Source organism: Trematomus bernacchii, unplaced genomic scaffold, assembly GCF_902827165.1.
Source record: "Trematomus bernacchii unplaced genomic scaffold, fTreBer1.1, whole genome shotgun sequence".
In the NCBI taxonomy this organism is placed as follows: Eukaryota; Metazoa; Chordata; class Actinopteri; order Perciformes; family Nototheniidae; genus Trematomus; species Trematomus bernacchii.
The window spans coordinates 3,142,776-3,163,549 of NW_022988066.1; positions in this window are offsets into that span (position 1 = coordinate 3,142,776).

Genomic DNA, 20,774 nt, shown 5'->3' on the forward strand with positions numbered 1-20,774 from the left:
TGTTAAATGAATTGAGCAATTCTTTAAAAAGTATAATGTTGCAATCTCTTTACAATAAGTAATTACAGTTAACAAAGAAGTAGAGGTTGTTTTCCAAGGGCCTCTCCTTCACAGGCCCACACTTTAAATCATGAGACTTTCAAATCATAACAGACAGAGATCGGTATCACTTTGTGTTGCAAGCCAAATCCATGTAAAGGTTCTACTTGAGCCCAATTTAAATATCATAAAGAAAGTATTGAACCCAGCTCAAGCTAAATGTCAAATGTATTTAATTAATGTGCAAGTGTTTTGATTTATTTAAAATGTTCCAGTCTAGCTTCTTTCGAGTTCAGTCTAAGCAACAAATTGTTTCTCATAACATTCTCACTGCTGTCCCAAATGTTTTAACCTTGGGCAGACAAGCTGTTCACACACCCACACACACCCACACACTTTGGATAAGTAGTCACCTTATCCACATTGTAATTGTTGCCTTCTTTAAAGTTATTAGTCATTTAAGATTAATTATTAAATTAAATGTGGTACATAAGATAAAATAAATAAAATAACTTGACTTGATCATTTTGTTCACAACATTAGACCTGTCCTCTAATCTCTACTAGAATAAGATAAGTGTGCATGTTTGGATGTTTTAACACTCCTGTAATGTACCTAATCTTGATATCCTTTTCATTACAGAGCTGGGAAAATGGTGTATTGATTAGATTCTGATCCGTGCACGTCCAATTTTGACTGACTTTAGTTCTAATGTTAATGTTAATTTGACTTCAACCCATAAATAATTATTTAAATTAACTCTAAATGTCACATGATGATGGATTAGTGTTCCACATTTCTTCCACTAATTTGTTTTACAATTAGGCCAAAGGTAAAGAGAGACATTGATGACCTGGTGTCCCTTTTGTTAGTACGTGGTTCCATTTTGTCTATGACCTTGGACAGCTTCACTAAAAGTCACCCAGTTCTGCCCTGCTGCAGTCCGGCTGAGTGCAGTCACAGAGATGCTATGGCTGCTCTACATGACATTAATGGTCTGGTCTGAATGGACACCATTTCCTGCTCCCAGAGAGAATGACACTCCTCAAACTGAACATTACAGCCGTTGATACTGTCTCACATGGGTCTGCTCCCCCCCACTGAGCCATGAACTGAAAGCATGACATCTGCTATGAACACTTGGAAGCCTCCCTGTCACACCAGCACCAACCCTTGGGTCAGTCAGATGAGACTAACGGCTTCACTTAGGGCATTTGGTTCAGATACATGACTCTCGTTACCACAGAGTGGGTTGTTTTTAAGGCTATTCATACTGCTATGCAGAGGATGCCTGTAAGTTGGCGAGCTGGTAAAAGCCCCTACTATTGTTTCAAATAGGCCTAATGTCAGGGGTCTCTTAATGTCTAGTTCTACATGTATTCACATTATATAGACAATGTTTCCACCTGGTAAAACTAAAGGCTGCACAAAACTCAGGCGACAATACAACCATTATGTTCTGCTCTAACGATTCAATATATAGATTCTACATCAAAACAATTAGCTTTTATTGTTTCCAATGATAACGTCACCTTCAGTGGAGGAATGCAAACCTGTTTTCAAATGTAAGGTTTTGATTTTGTTTGACATTTCTCAGTAATGACACCCTCAGACACCCAGTATCATTCATGCTATGCCATCAGTAATAACTCAGATGTTAAAGGGATTAAACTTTTCCTCCCAAATCAGATATGCTTTGTTTTTCAACAAATGTATCAATTTCCTGCATAATATATGTTTATCACAATGGTTTTTTGTAAGCTGCACACAGGTGATACTGAGTCTTCTCGATTAATAGATTATAAACTATACCATGCTTAAATAGACTCCTAAGTTATTATTTCATATGTACCATATGCAAGAAAAGGGAGGGAAGAGTCAATTATATTGAGTAATTTATTATATTTCTGATAAACTAATATGTTATCAAAAGGTAAATGGTGAATTAATATACATTTAGAATCATTGAGAAGCGGTTATATCCACAGGGACAAGCTCACCTTTAACTTACAATAACATGTCTCTGCTATGGACTGATGAGTATATGATTCTTGCATGTTCAATGACTAACACAAACCTTCAAAATGATAATGTGCATGTGTCAGGAAGGCTCCCAAATAATTCTGAGGGGCCTATCCTATTTTTGTAATTAAATGATAATGTGCTAATCCATTACTTTGAGTTGTCTTCACTCAGAAAACCATCCCTATCAAGTGTTAACCCAATAACTAGGACAGCTCTCAAGGCCAAGGGTCAGAGAGAGAGGGTCACACTCTCCGGGTGCAGAGAGCACCCCCAGCCACGTGCAAGGAAGCACGAGGTCGTTCGAGATGGGATGCTTCTCTTCACCTTTCTGATAAGATGGGATGCTTCTCTTCACCTTTCTGCTAAGAGGGGGTTCTTCTCTTCATCTTTCTGCTCGGTGGGCTCTAGCAGACAACCCTGCAGGACGAGCGAGGGTTTCAGAGGCTTCTATAATACAATGTTCCATGTTTCTTGGAGGAGTTTGATGTCTTCCTAACCTCTCCCATCACGGGGGGGGACACCTGGATGCATCAGGAATACGCAGTTGCTCTCAAGCAGATAGCAGAAGGAATACAGGCAGGTGAGCCTCCGTCTCACTGGGGGGTCAGCTACAGTGCTCACTGAATGAGCCACACAAAAGCAGAGCAATTGGGGGGTTGAAATATGGCGCTCTGATGAAGAAGAGTTTGAGCCAATCAGCACCTCAGTGCTAATCTACAGTTTCAGGATGCCTTTACACACCAGACACTCTGTGTCATAAAGGGAGGAGGAGAACGAGTCAGGAAGACTGACGGACATGTTCTCCCAGCTCTCGTACAAAGATGAACTTTGAATTGAATGACCAGATGTTTAAAGATGTACAATTAATGATTGTTTTTTATATTTCCAATGACCAGACATGTGTTAAATAGTGGTGATAAATATATTTTGTAAAATCAGATTACACTTTCACACTAAACAAAATTAATAAATAAATATTTTCAGATTATAAAGTATTGAATAATAAGGTATTTCTAATATTATAACAGATAATGTTAATATCCTTAATCATCCAGCAATCAGGCTTAACAACACTACTCTGTAATGTATTGTCCATGAACAGACAGACCTAAAATGGTGTTTCAAGTATTGGATTAATTTCAGTTTTGGCCCAAAACAAATATTTATAATAATTAATATAACAATTATGTAGCATATTTGATCCTCAAATTAAAGAAGTATAATTTAAAGAAATTGATATTCTATATTTCAACATTAGATAAACACAGAAGAATCCTTTCCAAGTACCATAAATAGATGATCAGGTAAGTATGGCTAATAAGAATAAGTGATAGACTTAATTTGGTACAGATCAGTGGTAGCATTTACAAATGTATGAATTAAAGTTTTAAGAATGTTTAATCTTTCCTTTCCAGGTTTTTACAAAAGTCTTTGAATATTTGCCTAACTTTTCCTTTTCAGATTTTGAACAATGTACTTGACTAAAATGAATGTATTGATTTTACTAAGACTAAGTGCCTTACTCTTGACTAAAGCGTAATGAAGTAAATGTAAAGTAATCCTAACATTGAGGACACTGCAACTTTGTGGATTACAGATTGATCAAATCACCACTGTGAATTTTATGCCTTAGCTGGATCTCTTATGATCCTACGTTTTAAATGCTTTTGACTAGTGATTGCCTTAAAGCAAATCTTTAAGCTGCTGCTGGTTTTGATTTTATAGTTTGATAAATGACATTAACTAATGGTTTAAATGATAAAAGATATTAGTTTAAAACAAATATTTTGCTATTATGTATCTGTGTTTTTATGTGTGTTCATTATTGTGTTTATTGACAAAAGATGCTCCAAACACTGATGAGAGATAATTGTTCCTATTATGATTGCCTGTATCAATCATTGTGATTGAATGTTTCAATCTTACTCTACTTTGTGATGTAATTGAATGTAAGGTGAGACCACACTCGAATCTGAAGACGCCTATTGATTTAAGTATTGACCAGAATTATTAGACCAATGTTTTAAGGTTATCAAAAATGATAAAAAGAGAGGAACTGTTAAGGAATAATTCTTCTAGATATCTAACCCTTTACTCTGACATGTGTTATCTCCTTTAAGGAAAGGCCTTGGTGCCATATGTGTTGTTGTCACCAGTGTGAGACCGGTCAACTTATCTGGCACGAAGGGTAATTGTTGTGAGAACACTGAAGCACTTCTTTATCGGTGTTTGTGGGCTCTAAGATGTGAAATCCTTGAGGCCATGAGCGTCGGACGCAGATGATTCAGTGTTTAGTCTACTCCTTCAGAGATGTTGATTTCTCTCTGTGAACCTGTTAAAAGGTCTAGCATAGAGAGAGGTTCTTCAGAATTGACGTGGCAACTCTACCGTGTGGTCAGAACCTCTGACTCTTTGACTTGTGATGTGAATCCTCCGGCCGAATACTCTGAATAAACCCATCAGTGTTTGACATCAAAGCTCCAACTCTCACCGTGTCTCCTTCCTGAGTCGGTGACTCCATGCATTACTACACAGAAGTTTCCTCCACATGTGCCTGTATGCTTTAAAGTTTCTAAATGTCTCTCAATGAAAACAAGAGCTGAATTAACATCTGCCACTTTTCTCTAGACAGGTGTTATAACCCACACAGATGCACAGTCAGGTCTTCTACTCTGCAGCGCCAAGCTACATATTCAACATGAGTGCTGCTGTCATTCGATTGCCAGTTGAAAGATGTAATCATATTCCACATAGCATCTTGTATTTTTCTGAGCTCTTGTTGTCCTGCACTAATAACAAAGGCAGAAGCAGCTCTTGCTACACCTATTTCACCAGCGAGGGAAACAATCCTGCATTGAATGTTCCTGTTACACAAAAGTCATAAAATCACAGGTTGCCAAATGATTTCTTGTCATGGCTGAAAAGAAGACGAGACAGGGCCACAGTTTGAGTTTTAGAAAAAGGAATTGCACAATAGAACAGCAGGTATGAGATGGAAACATCTGAAATATTGTAGGGCAAAATTATTTAACGATACAGCAAAAACAAACAAACAAACTACAACACAGCAAATGTGTAGGTAGTTTAAGAGTTGAACTGTTAAAGCCCCAGAATACAAACTAACCAAGAATAAAGGTTATACTTTTAAAATCATGTCAGATTACATCAGTAAAAACCTGGGTCAATAGTTTTATAATAACAATGTAAAATAAATCTCTCGCCATGACAAACCTACATATGTGTAAAACCAGGGCTATGAAAGCAGTGTGGGCATAATTTAATATGTAGTACTTTTATGTTGCAATATAATTGTAACCGTGATCAACTCACCAGCATTGTATCTTATGCCCCGTCCCTAGCTGAACAAAAACAGACCAACAAGAAAACAGACGAAGGTGAGACAACACTGAATGATAGATTGGAAAAAAGAGTGATCTTCAGCTTAGATCATAAATTATTTAACACATTACAATACATGATAACGATAACATCATAAAGTATCTACGGCTCAGGAAGAAAGCCCACAAGATTATCAATGACCCCCACCACCGCAGCAACAAACTGTTCTGTCTGCTGCCGTCTGGCAGGCGGTACCCCAGCATCCGGACTAAAACCACCAGACTCAGAGACAGTTTCATCCCACAGGCCATAAGACTATTAACCTTAAGCCCAGAGCCTGTTTTTCAGGTCTCAGGCTCGAAAATGACATTCCCAGAAAAAATGACCATATCTTCACTTCTAAAAGGGGTAAATTAATAATCTTTTTTCTCAAAGCAATGATAAACCTGTGAGTTGGATGTAGAAAAGTCAGAATCAATATAGATTTTGAAAACCACCCTTGAATGATGGGATAGTAGACTAAAAGCTTTAGGAATCCAAACTATAACATATAATAAGTACCCTGTATCAAGATTGATGCAAAACAAGTGCAACTTTACCTCTTTAGAGAGAAAAAAAACCCACTTCTGGGGTCATTTGGGTGGATTTTCCATTTCTCTGGCCCCCCTCGTTCGATTTTGATGATTGACACCTCTTTTTAACCGTTAGAGCCAATAGAATCGAGGGGAATTCCTAAAATCCATCTAAACATTACTGAGTCAATATCACCATACGGTGCATTTGAGACTTCCCCATTTCCAAAAAAAAAATCTGGGATTTTCCATTGAACTTCATATTCATTGTATTAAGTATACGTTATGCTGTTAGAAATGAATGTTGGTCAAGCTCCCACACTTTTTATAAATGCACTGCAAGTACATGCAAACAGCAACATGTATCCACCCTGTCATGGACAAAATTCAAAGATTTAATACATTGTAATTACATAGTGATTATAAAATGTACATTTTCAGAAAGCTATAGTCCCTTTCTCAATATAACAATATATTTTAGTTAATAGAAAAAGTATTTGGATGAAATTAAGGCAAACTATTTGTACCATTGTACCATTTGTACCATTGTCAGCAAGCCTTCCATGACAGGGTGGACATGGTACAAATAGTTTGCCATAATTGTATTATTATCCAAATACTTTTTCCATTAACTGAAATATATTGTTGAGAAAGGGACTATAGCTTTCTGAAAATGTACATTTTAAATTATTTATGGAAGGCTTGCCTTGCTGACAGGGTGGACAATGACAGGGTGGACATCTTTGGCTAATATTAGCATTTAATGAGCACATGGTGGACCTTCAGCAACATGATTCAGTTAGCAAGGTGACTGTGTACTGTTTAACAAATATATTTCAAATTTCTGAAAGGTTTTTATATTAATTGACATTTCACTATGACAGAGTGGATATGTTAAACACCTGAGCACTATTTTTATTGTTTTTATATGTATTTATTATTATTTGATGTCTTGTAATTGCACTGTTGAGGAACCATCGTTTTTCATACATTACATAATTACACCGTAGTTGTGTATATGTTATGACAATAAACCTTTGAATCTTGAAAAAAAAAGAAGCAGAATACAATTTCATCCAAGGCCATACATCTTATATGTACAGTGTTTCCCACAGATCTGAAATATACTTGGGGGGGGGGTGGTGAGGTGACGCGCCTTTGTGACATGCAACAACATTAACATTAACCTTTCTGTTGGTCGCTTGTCAGACCCTTCACGCGATGGCAGAGCGAACAGGTACAGGCAGGGCCGGACCGAGACAATAATTCAGGCCGGAAATTATACAGCCAGCCAGGCCACTACCAGTTTTTTTTTGTGCCATTTTGCTGGATTTATTTGTCAATATTTACAGCGTTGCTGCCCATAGTGATAGCCCTATAGTTTAAATCTACTACCCACAAATAAACATATAGACAATGGGTTACTATTTAATAAAAAAAAAAAATGTCTTTAGGAACCTGTCCATGTGATTTTAAGTGGGGGTGGACCTCAAATCCTCTAGGGGGGTCCAGGGGCATGCTCCCCCGGTAAGATTTTTGTTTACATTTTGGAGCTAAATGCATCAATCTGGTGCACTTTGAGGGGAAAATAAAGAGACTAGATCTATGGGAACACCTATATGAAACAGAACTGTATACATTTCAATAATCATAAAACCATGGCCATAACCAATAACATACCATATCCAATATGAAAAAACACTGAAACTAGTTTATTTATTTATTTTTGGTTCATTTATAGTTGTGAGTGTGTCTGGACTGGGTACAGGAGGCATAGAGTGAGGCATGATTGTCCACAAGTTAATCGATCGCAGATGGCGTCGTGGTCGCGGACGGATAAAAAAATAAAAATAATAATAATAATAATAATAATACTAAATGGGTCGCGAAATATACTTTGGCGGCTGTTAATATACCTGGGCGGCCCACCCAAGTAAAGTCTATGTGTGGGAAACCCTGATGTACGTTTCTAGGAGGCAGACCACAAAGATGCTCTTGTAGCTGCGTGTTTTATATTGTTGCTACCCATTTACCACTTAACTGACTAAAGAGCTCTCGAATCCTGATGGAAAAAAATAAGAAACATTCAAAAGCAATGCTTTGAGCTTCTGCTGTGGGCCAAAAACATTGAAGAAAGAAAGCCCCCAATTGAACTCGAAGATAAAAGCAATTCTAGTACAATATAATTTTAGGAGAAACCAGAACTTAATGTCGTTTTGAGTCTGGTACAGGCAAAACAGGATAAAGAATATATATAAAAAAACAATTCTAACATATACAAGTTTCTGAATCAATAACCATTGATAAAATAACTGGAACATTTTTAACGGATCTCATTAATGATACGAAATAAACAGAAATAAAATAGTTTATCGAGTTTCTGTTCAGTTTTTGAGTAAAGCGGTTAGAGGGAGTTTAATACAGAGTTTTATTTTTTTTATACCATTAGCTTGTGGCCAATAACCTTAGTCAGATATTACGCTTTATGAATTGTAGGATATGAGACAAATGAAGAATCACACTTGTGGGACTGCTGAACTTGTCATATGGCTAGAAAGAAAACTCCAATAGGATAACGATATTTCTTTGTTTCTTTTGGAGGACTAAATAGAGAATTGTCTGTCAATACGTTAGCCGTAACAACTCATTATGCTAAAGGATAATTGCTGTGAGTTTGTATAAGAGACTCTCTACTCCTTATAGAGGAGGGAGATTTATTAATGCAGTTTCAACAACTAAAATCAATTTGCATCTTTTCAGCATTTGGACCTTGCCTACATCATTTTACCAATAATGGGAAACCTTCCCATCACAGCTTTGATTCACTTTTCAGCATGCAGAACTTTGTTTTGTTCAGCTGCAGTACTAAAAAATGTATTTTCAACACCAGTATAACGAAGTTCTCTGTGATTCTCATTTAGTTCAGTCAATCTTCTGCTTAACTGCTCTAGAGTCTAGAGGACTGTGTAGTGAATTACTGAAAATGATTGGCAGCACAGTGAATGCTGCAGGCTTGATGTTTTGTGTCTGAAATTCCACAATGTTTAGTTTTTATTGAGTCGGATTGATGGCTCCTGTGGAGCTCGATAAGTCCAACATGGCCTTGCTTGAGGAGTGCAGGCAGCAACAGAAGAGGCATCCAACAGACTGTTAATTATGTCAATACCCCTGCAGGGTATGCCTTTGTACTTTGGCAGGCACTTTCTCTCTTCCTCTTTTTTCAGTCTCTCTTTTCAAACTCTCAAATGCTCGTAAACATGAACATTTCTATTAGGTATTCATACTTTCAGTCCGTTTATGTTGGTCATGAGAAATGTGACACTGATTCAATGAAAACATGACCTTTAAGAGGCCACAGCACTCTGAAAGTTCACAAAATGTGTCAATGTAGACAATGGCATTAAATTGTAAACAAAAGTGTATTAAAGAAAATCAATGCATGTTCTTTTTGCCATTACGAGAACAATACAAATCTGTTAAAAAACACGGTCACCTTGATTTTATAATGAGCCCCCAGCGTTCGGGTAAAACTAATTAAATATAATCAAGGTTAAACATTTACTTTTCAATCATACACAACCACATTTTTTATTAATTTAAATATTAGAGGGATCAGAGAGGCAGTTAAAACGGCGGAGAGAGGGTAAATAAACTGATTTATCATGATTTCATAAACCTAGAGAAGGGGAGCATGAATGCCTCTCACGTATATCCATGTGCTCTGTTGGCTCTGCAGCACACCCAATATGCTGTTCACCTTAATGAGCTTGTTGTGGTCAGAAAAGTTTCTTGGATCAGTGAGGTGGAGATCAGAGGAGAGAGGGTTGTTGTGAGCTGTGGGTTTGGCAAGTACTGTATATAACATAAAGAATGTGTCTGGAATAATGATTGTGCAGTTGAAGATCTTAAGGTATTGTGAAGTGACACTGTTAGACAGAGAACATTTTAGAAAACAGGACTTTATAGAAATTATTTACTAAGTCAGATGTTTTCATCAATGAAGTCAAGTGAGAAGGCACACATTATAGTGTGTAAAATGTAAAAGATTCATTTTTAAAGGTTCTGGTAGGTGGATTTAGTTTTGATCCAGATGGACCTTCCTACGCGAGCATGTGTGCTTCTGCCTGCTCACATTCTGCTCACAGTTGTTTTCTGATCCGACACCTTTAAGACTTTTCAGCACAATTCAGCACTCACATGAACCTGATGCAATTTTGTTATAAAATAGAGGTGTTTCAATAAAGTTCCTGGGACTTTAGGACGATTGGCGCCCATGGCGTCTTTCGACCACGCAGCCTGTGAGCCAGACCCACCAGACCAAACTACCTCTCGGGTTGAGTGCTAATCCAGGACTTTAGGATTTTCCACTACCAAGCACTACCTAGCTTATGTCGGATCCCAAGTAAAACAGACTCAGCCAGTGAATTGTTTGTTCACATCAATAATGCTTGGTGGACAACCTGATGTTCCCTTTTTCAATGTTACTGTAAAGATGTTGGCCATATTATCTGCCCAGAGAATTGATCATTGACTTTGTTTGTTTACATGTTTCTTGTTGAAAGTTAAAAACATGAAATTCAGAAATGCACCACTACAGTACCACCGTTTGTTATGTTCTGTTTTGTTATGCTGGATACACTTTTCACTTGTAACGCTTTCATCCAGATTCACCACACAGCAGCTTACAGGCCAACTGTCCCGAATAACCAAGCAAAACAAATCAATCAACAACAATTCAACAAGCAGCTCCATCAGACCCGCAGGATTGAATAAAATGAGAGTACAGAGAGACATTCAACCAGTGTACATTGAATGCATAAGATTCCCTTAGGATTTCACCTGAAGATCTAAAATGATCCAAACTACTTAAAGGTGGGGTAGGTAAGTTTGAGAAACCGGCTCGAGATACACTTTTTTGTTATATTCCATGGAATGCTCTTAACATCCCGATAGCAATGAATATCTTAAGTGCTTTGACAAAAAATCCATTAAAAAAATGTCATCTGTGGAAGCCGTAATACTGTAAAAAGTACGACCAATCATTTTAGCCGGCCCGGCTAAAATAACTGGATGGCCTACCTGCCTGTCAGCTTTCCATCTGTGCACAAACTTATCTCGTGCCCTCATTGGTCATGTGCGCGTTCGTGTGTGTTGGAGGAGGGGCTCTGTAAGGAAGTGGCAGATCTTTTCCGGCTGTGTATTTTCAAATTCTAGCGATCTCGAGCTGGTTTCTCCAAAATTACCTACCCCACCTTTAAATAACATACGCTAAAACGGCGGCTAGTTAAAAATGTTTCTTCTCTGTACTCCACACAGTAGACCTTTTATCATCAGCACAAATATGATCATATACTTCCTTACAACCATTCGGTGAAATGTGAAGCTCTACCGCCAAGTTATTGAATGAATATGAAATACCAGAATCTAAGAATAAAGATAATTGAATGATTGATTATGAGGAATCCAAAGAAAAAGCTTGTATTTGTGTGATATTGTTCATGTTGTTACAGAAAATGTATTTCTCGTATCAGTTTTTCAACAATTACTGTACCAATTAAGAGATGTATGATAAATCTTTCTTCATTCATACTGTATATACCAGTGGCGAACCGTCAGGGCCTTCAAGGTATTCAGAGAATACCCTGGAACACTCAGATAAAACAAACAAAAATCGATTTACTTATATGAATAAAATGTGGCAGCACTTTATATTAAGGTACACAAATGAACCATCAACTAGTTATTAACATGCATATTAGCAGTATATTGGCTCTTTATTAGTCATTATAAAACACTTATTAATGCCTTATTCTGCATGACCATATTCTACAAGTAATAAGCCATTAGTTGAGAGTTTTTCCTCAATAACCCTCTAATTAGTGCTTATTTATTGCAAGTAAGGAAGTTGTTGCACATGAGTTTGGGTCTTAATATGCTCTGCTCAATATGGGCCTAATAAGGCAGTAGTACCACAAGAATAGTAATTCTCCCATAATAAGAGAGTGGCGCGGCGGCGGCGGAGGGTGCGTGTGTGTCTATAGAAGGTCCAGTTGTGATAGACACGGTTCACCACTGGTATACATATCACATTAAAACTGTGGGGTTTTTCTCTGGAAGTTTTTCCTTGTACGATGTGAGGGTCTAAAGGCCCTGACACACCAGGCCGAAATCGGCCGTTTTCGTTAGTCGGACGACGCCCAAACTCAATTTGGTGTGTCCCGCACCGTCGGCTGTGACACGCCTTATTTGGCCTTTCACGGCCGTGCGTCGGCCACAGGCAGTCGGACAAAGAAATCACTCTGATTGGCTGTTCAGCTAGCGAATCAGTGCATGAGAAGCGAAACGGTTGCTTGAGAATGTCTTCCACAAGCAACACTCCAATGGCTGATAGCTCCAATACCGCACGAAACATGTTTTCGATGGACGAGAGTGAAAATGGAACGCACACGCTATTTGTTGTTTGTTTAGATCACGCAGTCTGTTCTTCTTCTCTGTCTTCCGGTTGTTGCCTCTTTTGAATGACGAATACACACTACCGCCGCCTGCTGGTAAGGAGAGTTATTGCCACTCACGCATGCGCAGTTCGTACGTGCTCGGCTGAAGTCTTTGCGGTGTGTTCCAGTGCGACACATGGCCAAGACGCAGGAGAACACGGCGACGCAACAGTCGGTGTCGGCGAGTTCTCTGGTGACTGCTTGGTGTGTCAGGGCCTTTAGGACAGAGGTTGTATTTGTTGTAAAAGTGTCTTTATTGTAAGGTATTTTTATTGTATGTACAGCACTTTGGCTCGACCAAAAATCGTTTTAAAAATGTGCTATATAAATAAAACTTGATTTGATTTGATTTGTGGAGCACAGAAAGCTATGAAAATAAGTGTTTTATGCATACTTTTCTGAAATACCACATAAAGAACCACATCCCAGATATTCCAGGAGAGAGCTTTGTGTGTAAGCCAACTGTGTTTTCATTGAGAAGGCGTTGAGTAATTTCATGTTTAGTTGTTGAGGTGTTTATTATCACATAATAAAATACGGTAAAATAAAGAATTTATCTCTTTATCCTCCTAAGGATAAGAGGTGGGTTGCTTGGCTTTCTGCCAGAGCCCTGTTCAGACAACATCTCTGACATCACACATATGGACATAAAAAAACATATTCCGCATGTGGGATGTACAGAATGTAAATGGGGGTCTGGGGGGAGATAATTTAGGAGAAAGTGTTGTTTACCCAATCTTAAATACTGTATCATGGGGCTTTTACAAATGATAATGCACTGGTTTCTCCTGTTTGCATATTGATAAAAGATAATGATGCATCATTTCATCCCTCTCATGCCGAAATGTATAAATCCCAAGGCAATTAGCTGGAACTTTAAATAACATCAAAATAAAGTGTGAAATATTTTATTGCTTTGTTGAAAATGTGTTGGATGCTATGTTTTCATTGGCCTCTGATATCTCTCTTACTTATCAGTGATGTTGAGTACACTTCAACCCTTCTTTGTTTTCAGCTCATGACATTTTAATTCACCTGTGGTCAACCTGAGGGAGAACATTGACGGAATTATAACGTGTAAAATAAAAATTGGTAAAGCGCTGAAACATTCGTTCTTACCGGCACAGAATTAACTCCTCATTAGAAGTAATGAGTTGTGTGGTAGTACTGTGGGACGCGTGTTGTCTCCAGTATCGGCATTCATTTTCAGCAGCTGACACTTTGGTTCCCTCATCAGTATTAAAATGTCCTTTTCAAATTCATATTACTTTTTTTACTTTTTCCAATGTTTTAAAAAAGAAAACATTTTCAAATCAGAACAAATGTCTTTTTTCTTCAAATCACCTCTTTCTGATAGATAGATAGAATCTGAGGGATGAAACCCACATGCAGAGCACACAGCACACACAGTGACATTTGTTCTCTGCATTTAACCCATCCTAGTACCAGGAGTCTAATACTAGTAGCAGTGGGCAGCTATTGCACAGCGCCCGGGGAGCAATGATATCAATAGTGTAAGTGTTGTTGGCGTGTGGTAAGTGGATCAATAGAGCAAAACACGTAACAAAGCAGGATGCCATAGTGATTTACGATCATGGCTGATGATTGATGACTTTTTTCATGGTTACAGCTCTGAATCTCACATCGGTCACCCAGTGGCGAACCGTTTCTATCACAACTGGACCTTCTGTAGACACACACCCCCCCCCCCCCCCGGCGTTTTTCCCTGAATTGTCGTCTTGAAAAGGGTACTCACAACAATTCCGCAACAACTTCATCTTCACCTGTTGCACTTGCCATTTCAACGTTAAAAACAATAAAATGGCATGAATTGCTTCGTCGCATTCATCTAGATCCTCTGTCTCGAGCCAGTGAACTACCGGGCCTTCTAGAGTACCCTGGAACCGAGGGAAACTCTGAAAGAATACACCCATTGGCTACAAATCAATATATGATTGGTTGATCAAACTGTCAGTCCAAACGTATGCTCTCATTCAGTGCAACGGCCAGGGCATTCTATCAAGGATGGAGGCTGCGTTTCACTTCTCTTATTTTTCATTTCCTCGCTCCTCGGTCTCGGTCTCACCGGAAGTTGATTTGTCTGCGCCATCTTGAGTAGCGTCCCAATGGCCTTATTTTTGCCGGAGGACCGAGGACTGAGGAGCGAGGAGCGATAATAGAGGAGCTATAATCGAGGAACTACCAGACCATCCTTCGATGAAATCCTCAGAGACTCGCCCCGCCCCCTTATTGTGTATCGCTCACTGATTGGACGATGCAGCGCATGCAATGATCTGATGCTTCTTGACATGAGAGCAGTTTCCCAGCGGAGTGAAGAAAACACATGAAACTCACGGGACTCACTCCTCAGTTCATACCGTGTTCTGTTTCAATGAATGCATCATTCAGTTACAAATATGTGATATATCTGAACAACAAAGTGCTCAAAAATCATTTTATTCATTTATTGGAAACATTTTCATGATCGCTTTTTTCGTTTTACATTTTCATTTATTGTCATTTCCATTCAGTCAGTCATTAAGTGCTATTTAACATGTTAATGTGCTACATATCCACACAAACAGACAAAGTGTGCAATCCAATGAATGTTAATCTAACTGGGTTTTGATAGATAACATATCTCTCTTTCTTCTCTCAATTATTTTATTTCTATTGTGCACTCTAATCAATATTAATCTAACTATTGTTCGTTTATACATTTTAAGAATGGCGTTTATCTTTTTTGAGAATGAGTTCTTATTTAATGTATTTGGGTCTACAACAGATGATACAAATGTTTGTGTCAGTAAATGTGTACTAACAGAGGCGGGGGTGTTTGTGAAAACAACGGGGACAGAGCTGGCTGCTGTCAGACGATCAGCTGTGCAGCGTCATCACAAACGGACGTCGCTTCACGTGACCCTCCGGAGGAAAGGACGTCCCATTGCTCTTAAAACTCATTTCCCTGCTTCTCGTAGTTTCCTTGCGTCTCTCCATGCTTCCCTGGTGGGAGGGACTAGTCGCAGGGAAACGACGCAAGTGAGGGACGCAAGGAATCCATTTAACCGAAGTGAAACGCAGCCATAGAATACCTTGGTTGAAGGATATTCTACCCAGAGACCCAGAACAAGATCTGATTGGTTGCTTTCTTTTTTAACACAAAACCACTAAAATGCGTAGTGCATGGTCCGAGAAGGACAAACGTAACACTGTAATATTACAGATCAACAACACAGATACGATTCTCATTTATTCATTTTATATACATTTTATTACATTTTATTTATATAATTAAATCGATTTTTTGTTTGTTTTATCTGAGTGTTCCAGGGTATTCTCTGAATACTGCTGTCACCATATATCAGGGTCCTCTGCACTGACAGAACTTTAATCTGTTCCTAAACCCACCATATAGGCAGCCAGGAGTTTTTTTAATATACTTTCGGCATATGAAATGTTCTGTGATTTTCTATTTTAACCTAAAGAGATGTATGCCCCATCTGCAGTTCTTGTCACATCTATAAAGCGTGTAGCAGCCCATTGTTTTGAATTTATGGCCTTCAACTTTACAGTTTTGGTTCAGTCTAACCACTCTTGTTGCCGCAGTCAAAAAACCTCTAAACACCCACTGTGCACAACCTGCACCGGACCAAAAGGTATGCAGTCACACAGTTGGAAAATAGCTGGTGAATATAGAGGAATTTCGGAAGAAATGTGCAGCTAAAGAGCCAGATATTTCCTTCAGGACTTGATAGAGGCCAAACAGAACAATAGGAAAGTGAATATGGTTGCACACAGACAGTTGAAAGCAAATAGATGACAATGTTGCTCTATATCTGCTGCATGTGCAAATAGGGTTTTCTTTTAACCCTACTTTAAATGTATTTGCCATGCTCATTTTATAGTTGAGCTTCAAATGTGCTATAAAACTGTTAGCAAGTTTTGGTTGCAAAAACACAACCAAAAGAATAAAAAATCAAGGCAAGGCAAGTTTATTTATATAGCACCTTTCAACACAAGATAGCTCTGCTCTGAAGCACATCCTGCTATCCTCAATTTGACTCTAAATGAGACAATTACTTACATAATAAAAAAACATTTATTATAGAAGACTTGAAACCAGCAAGACCATAAACTCGTCAGTAAAATGACGAGGTTTCTCCCATTTTTCCCTTTGAAATGTGGGTTTTTCTCTGGAAGTTTTTCCTTGTACGATGTGAGCGTCTAAGGACAGAGGGTGTCGTTTTTCTCATACTGATATTCTGAACAAACTGTGCCGTTGTATTTGCTGTAAAGTGTCTTTACTGTAGGGTATTTTTATTAAAAATCGTTTAAAAATGTGCTATATAAATAAAACTTGATTTGATTTGATTTGATAATGTGTACTGAGGTAATAAATCAAGTGAGAGTAAGGGTCATTTTGTCATTTTCTATTCTTAGCTGACAATCACATGTTGTTGTACTGCATGTACAGAGTGTAATATCCTCTTCAGGATTCACGTTGTTGCTCACATGGGACTTAACACCTTATAATCATGCAAGGCCATAATGCCAGCTCACGAAGCCTCATGACTCCTATAGAGATGAAGTGATTCATATGCATTCACAGAGGGTCCTTTAAAGAGGTCAAGGGTTAAGTGGCTGATGGGTTATATTAGTCAGATTTCATGACTCCCATAGTTACATGTCACAGATCCAATGATGCATATATGAGTTCATGCCAAACTCATCTCTAACGTTGTTAACCTTTGAAAGCAGAGGCTAAGCTGTGCTCCAAGATGAAAACTCATAGCCCTGAGCTGATCTGTCTCGCACACTTTATACTGAAACTGCCAGACACTGCAGAAAAACCCATTCCCCAAATTGCCTCCTCTATCTGCTGTGCTGCTTTCTTTTAAATGTGGCTCATGCCAGACGGCAGTCTATCTTTCTCCATCTCTTACACAGTAGGAAAACTGAATTATCAGAATTAAAGAATCGCGTCAGCACTCCGATGAATCAAAGTTAGACTCAAAGTGTATGCACAAAGAGGTAACCAGGGACTTTAACTGCACAATGCTGCCTGAAGGAGTATTTCCATAACTCGCTCGATACAGGTATGGGATATGGTTTCCATGACAATGATGCACTTTTGAGGTAGAAAATAAGAAGGAGCTTTATTCAGATACTCATCCTAATTAGTTTTGTTGCTGTGTGCGAAGGGAGAGCAACTATTAATTTGAAATCATGATGACATGTAGCCTCAAAGGATTTTATGCTTTCCATTAGTTATCCTGAACAACTGATCCTGTAATAAACTCATACACGATACCTTGCTTTATTTAACAATTGGAAATAAAATTGTTTAAAGCTCCTAGTTAGGAATCGGAAGAAAATGTAGACATTTAGTCTACAGTTCCCCTGAGCTCCCCAGTGTGCTTTAACATCTTTTAGCTCAATCTTTAAAGTTTACCTGCCCCGAAATCTAATGCTTTGGCTCATTTTCCTGTTTTCCGTCGCCATTTAATCTATTTGAAAAAGCATAATATTGAAATGTTCTATTTACAGCTTGTCCTGCTACAACAAACCCCCCAATAAAATCACCTAATACTTTTTTAACAAATTGGATTTACCGAGTTCACAACGTTTCCTTAGCAAAAGAGGAACTATGTGTTGTTATTTTTTTTGCAGGGATTCTAAACAATGATGCATTTTGTTATCCATTGCAAGCTAATGTGATCTTTTGGGAGAGGACATTCTGCTGGAGGACTAAGAAAAATGAGAAACAGAAAAAATGGGTTGCAGTTTTTTCAGGAAAACCATCTACCAGGATTATGGGGTAAGCGAGAAACTAAAAATAATTTGTGAGAGAAACGGTGCGAAAGAGAGAAAGACGATAAGGAGAAAGAGCGAGAGAAAAGCATCTTCAGTTTGCCATCAGGTGTAATTTCTGTAGGCTATGTTGGCAAAACTGTCAAAAGATTGAGAGTACAGCAGGCAAGATAAATAGCTTGAACCTGTGTGTGTGTGAGATTGGATGATGGGAGACCAAGAAGACAGATAAATGCGGGGAGATAGGAGAATAGAGGGAGATACTCTGTTCAGACAGTAGGTTGGGGAAAAAAGACGGAAAACAAAAAAGGAAAAAGACACACAAAGAATCAGACTGAGCAGGAAGAAAAATGGAAGCAAAGCCTGGAGGCTAATAGTCGCCACATTAGCTGATCATCATCCACCTCGGCTGACCACACAAGTCCCTCCATGGGAGCGGTCATTAAACCCTCTCTACAGGTGTCTGGGTGAGTGATTTAAACCAGAGTAAACAGCACAAGATTAATGGTGCGAAATAGCACACAAGGATTACAGAGCTGGTGGCACAACAGTGAACGTGTCAATGTAAAGGTTATCAATGTTTGGGAAGGTGCAGATAATGTTTCTGTTGCTCTGCTGCCCAGTGTTTTTCCTGTCGAATGTGCACTGGATGAAGCATGTAGATGTGTTTGTATGTGTAACCATGTGATTTATTAGGAATACAACCAACAGGATGAAGCCCGGTAAACAACAGGTAAATGATTTACATGCAGCCATTGTGGGGGAAACTTCTGAAGCAATTGGAAACAGGACTCGGAGAGACACGAGGAGAGCTGGAGCTTTGATGGCAAACACTGACGGTTTATTTGGAGCTACGGCCGGAGAATTCACAAGACATGTCATGAGCCACGAGTTGACCACAGGTTGAGATGCCAGATAAACTCTGAGGGTTCTCCTCTCTGGTAGGAGGTTTTAACTAGTTTGCTGAGGGTAATCAACATTCTTCAATAGATAGACTAAACAGCTGAGGAAACTGAAATCAACTTAGTTGTCGGTTATGGTACACCCCGAGAAGGATGTGTTCCAGGTGTCCCACAAACATGGGCGTAATTTCCACTGGGGACATGTCCCCCCCACTTTTCAAAATCCCATTTGTGTCCCCCCCACTTTTAAATGTGTTTATTATAATTGTTTGCGCAAGCGGTCATCGTCACGGAGGAGCGTCTGTGTGTGTGTGGCACGAGCGCATCTTGTGAGAGAGAGATAGAAAGAGAGAGAGACAGAGAGAGAGAGAGAGAGAGAGAGAGAGAGAGGAGAGAGAGAGAGAGAGAGAGAGAGAGAGAGAGAGAGAGAGAGAGAGACATAGAGAGTTACGGGGGTTGTTGTTAGCATTTGGTGCTAGCTCGGAGCTAACAGAGATTAGTAGCTGTTTCAACAAGGAGAGGGAGAGCTCTTTCCTGTCGGACTTTGAGAGACTGAGAGAGAGAGAAATGGCAATGACATGGCAATCTTAAGCTCTTAAAGAGATATACAAAAATAAGCAGTTTTAAAATGAGATAAACCCACAAATATGAAATAATAACTTCAAGGAAAAGACATCGCAGAGGATAACCAACGAAAACAAGAGTTTCGAAAACAACCTACAAGAAAACAAAGAAGAATAAGGGAGAAGCTAGGACAAGCTAGGTCAAGCTAGGACAAGCTAACACAGTAAACCAGGCAGGTAGGCAGCCAACAATTACTTGAAAAATTAAAATAAGAACTACAGAGTATTCATCAGAAGACAGAAGATTGAAAATAATATTTGCCTCTTATCTGATGGAAGAGAGACATTTATACTAACCGATACAAAGGAATTGCGCCTAAATTTGCTATCTGCTAACTAGCGTGCTAAGCAACAACAAAGAAGAGCACCATGGCTGATGCAACAGTCGGGAAGCCCCTCCCCCTTGCACTTGAATACCCAAAGGAGGTAAAAAGTGCACAGGCAAAGAAAGCTTTCAAATTTAAACTTCTAAGAGATAACCCAGAGACATTAACAGCCGACTACCACCAAGGAGACAAGATAGTAATCTGTAACCTCCTGCTGTATACCGACAACACTGAATCCTGGCATAAAGCAATTTGTTCCCACTATAAAGACCATAAAAAGAGAGGAATATGTACAGTAGTGGGCAGACAGGTTCTCATTGGAGATGATGATGACAGGGACAACACTATGATGACGGTAAACATTTACCATAATGGAACAATCATGTTCCAAGGGAGCCAGGCCAGTCTGACCTTAGTCCAAGAACATTTCCTTATTATTAAGGCACTAACAAAGACACAAAACAAAGAGAAAGCTAGCAGCGTTACCCAGGTCCTCAGATGCCCCTTTCACCAAGCCAACAGGCGTTTTCAGCTCCGCTCGAGCTGGAGCCTGAAAAGTACCGGTTTTTCCTGTTCACACCGCAGCGGCGCCGCCTCTTCGCTCCGGAATCCGGTTCACTTCCAGCTCCAAAACATTGTCGGT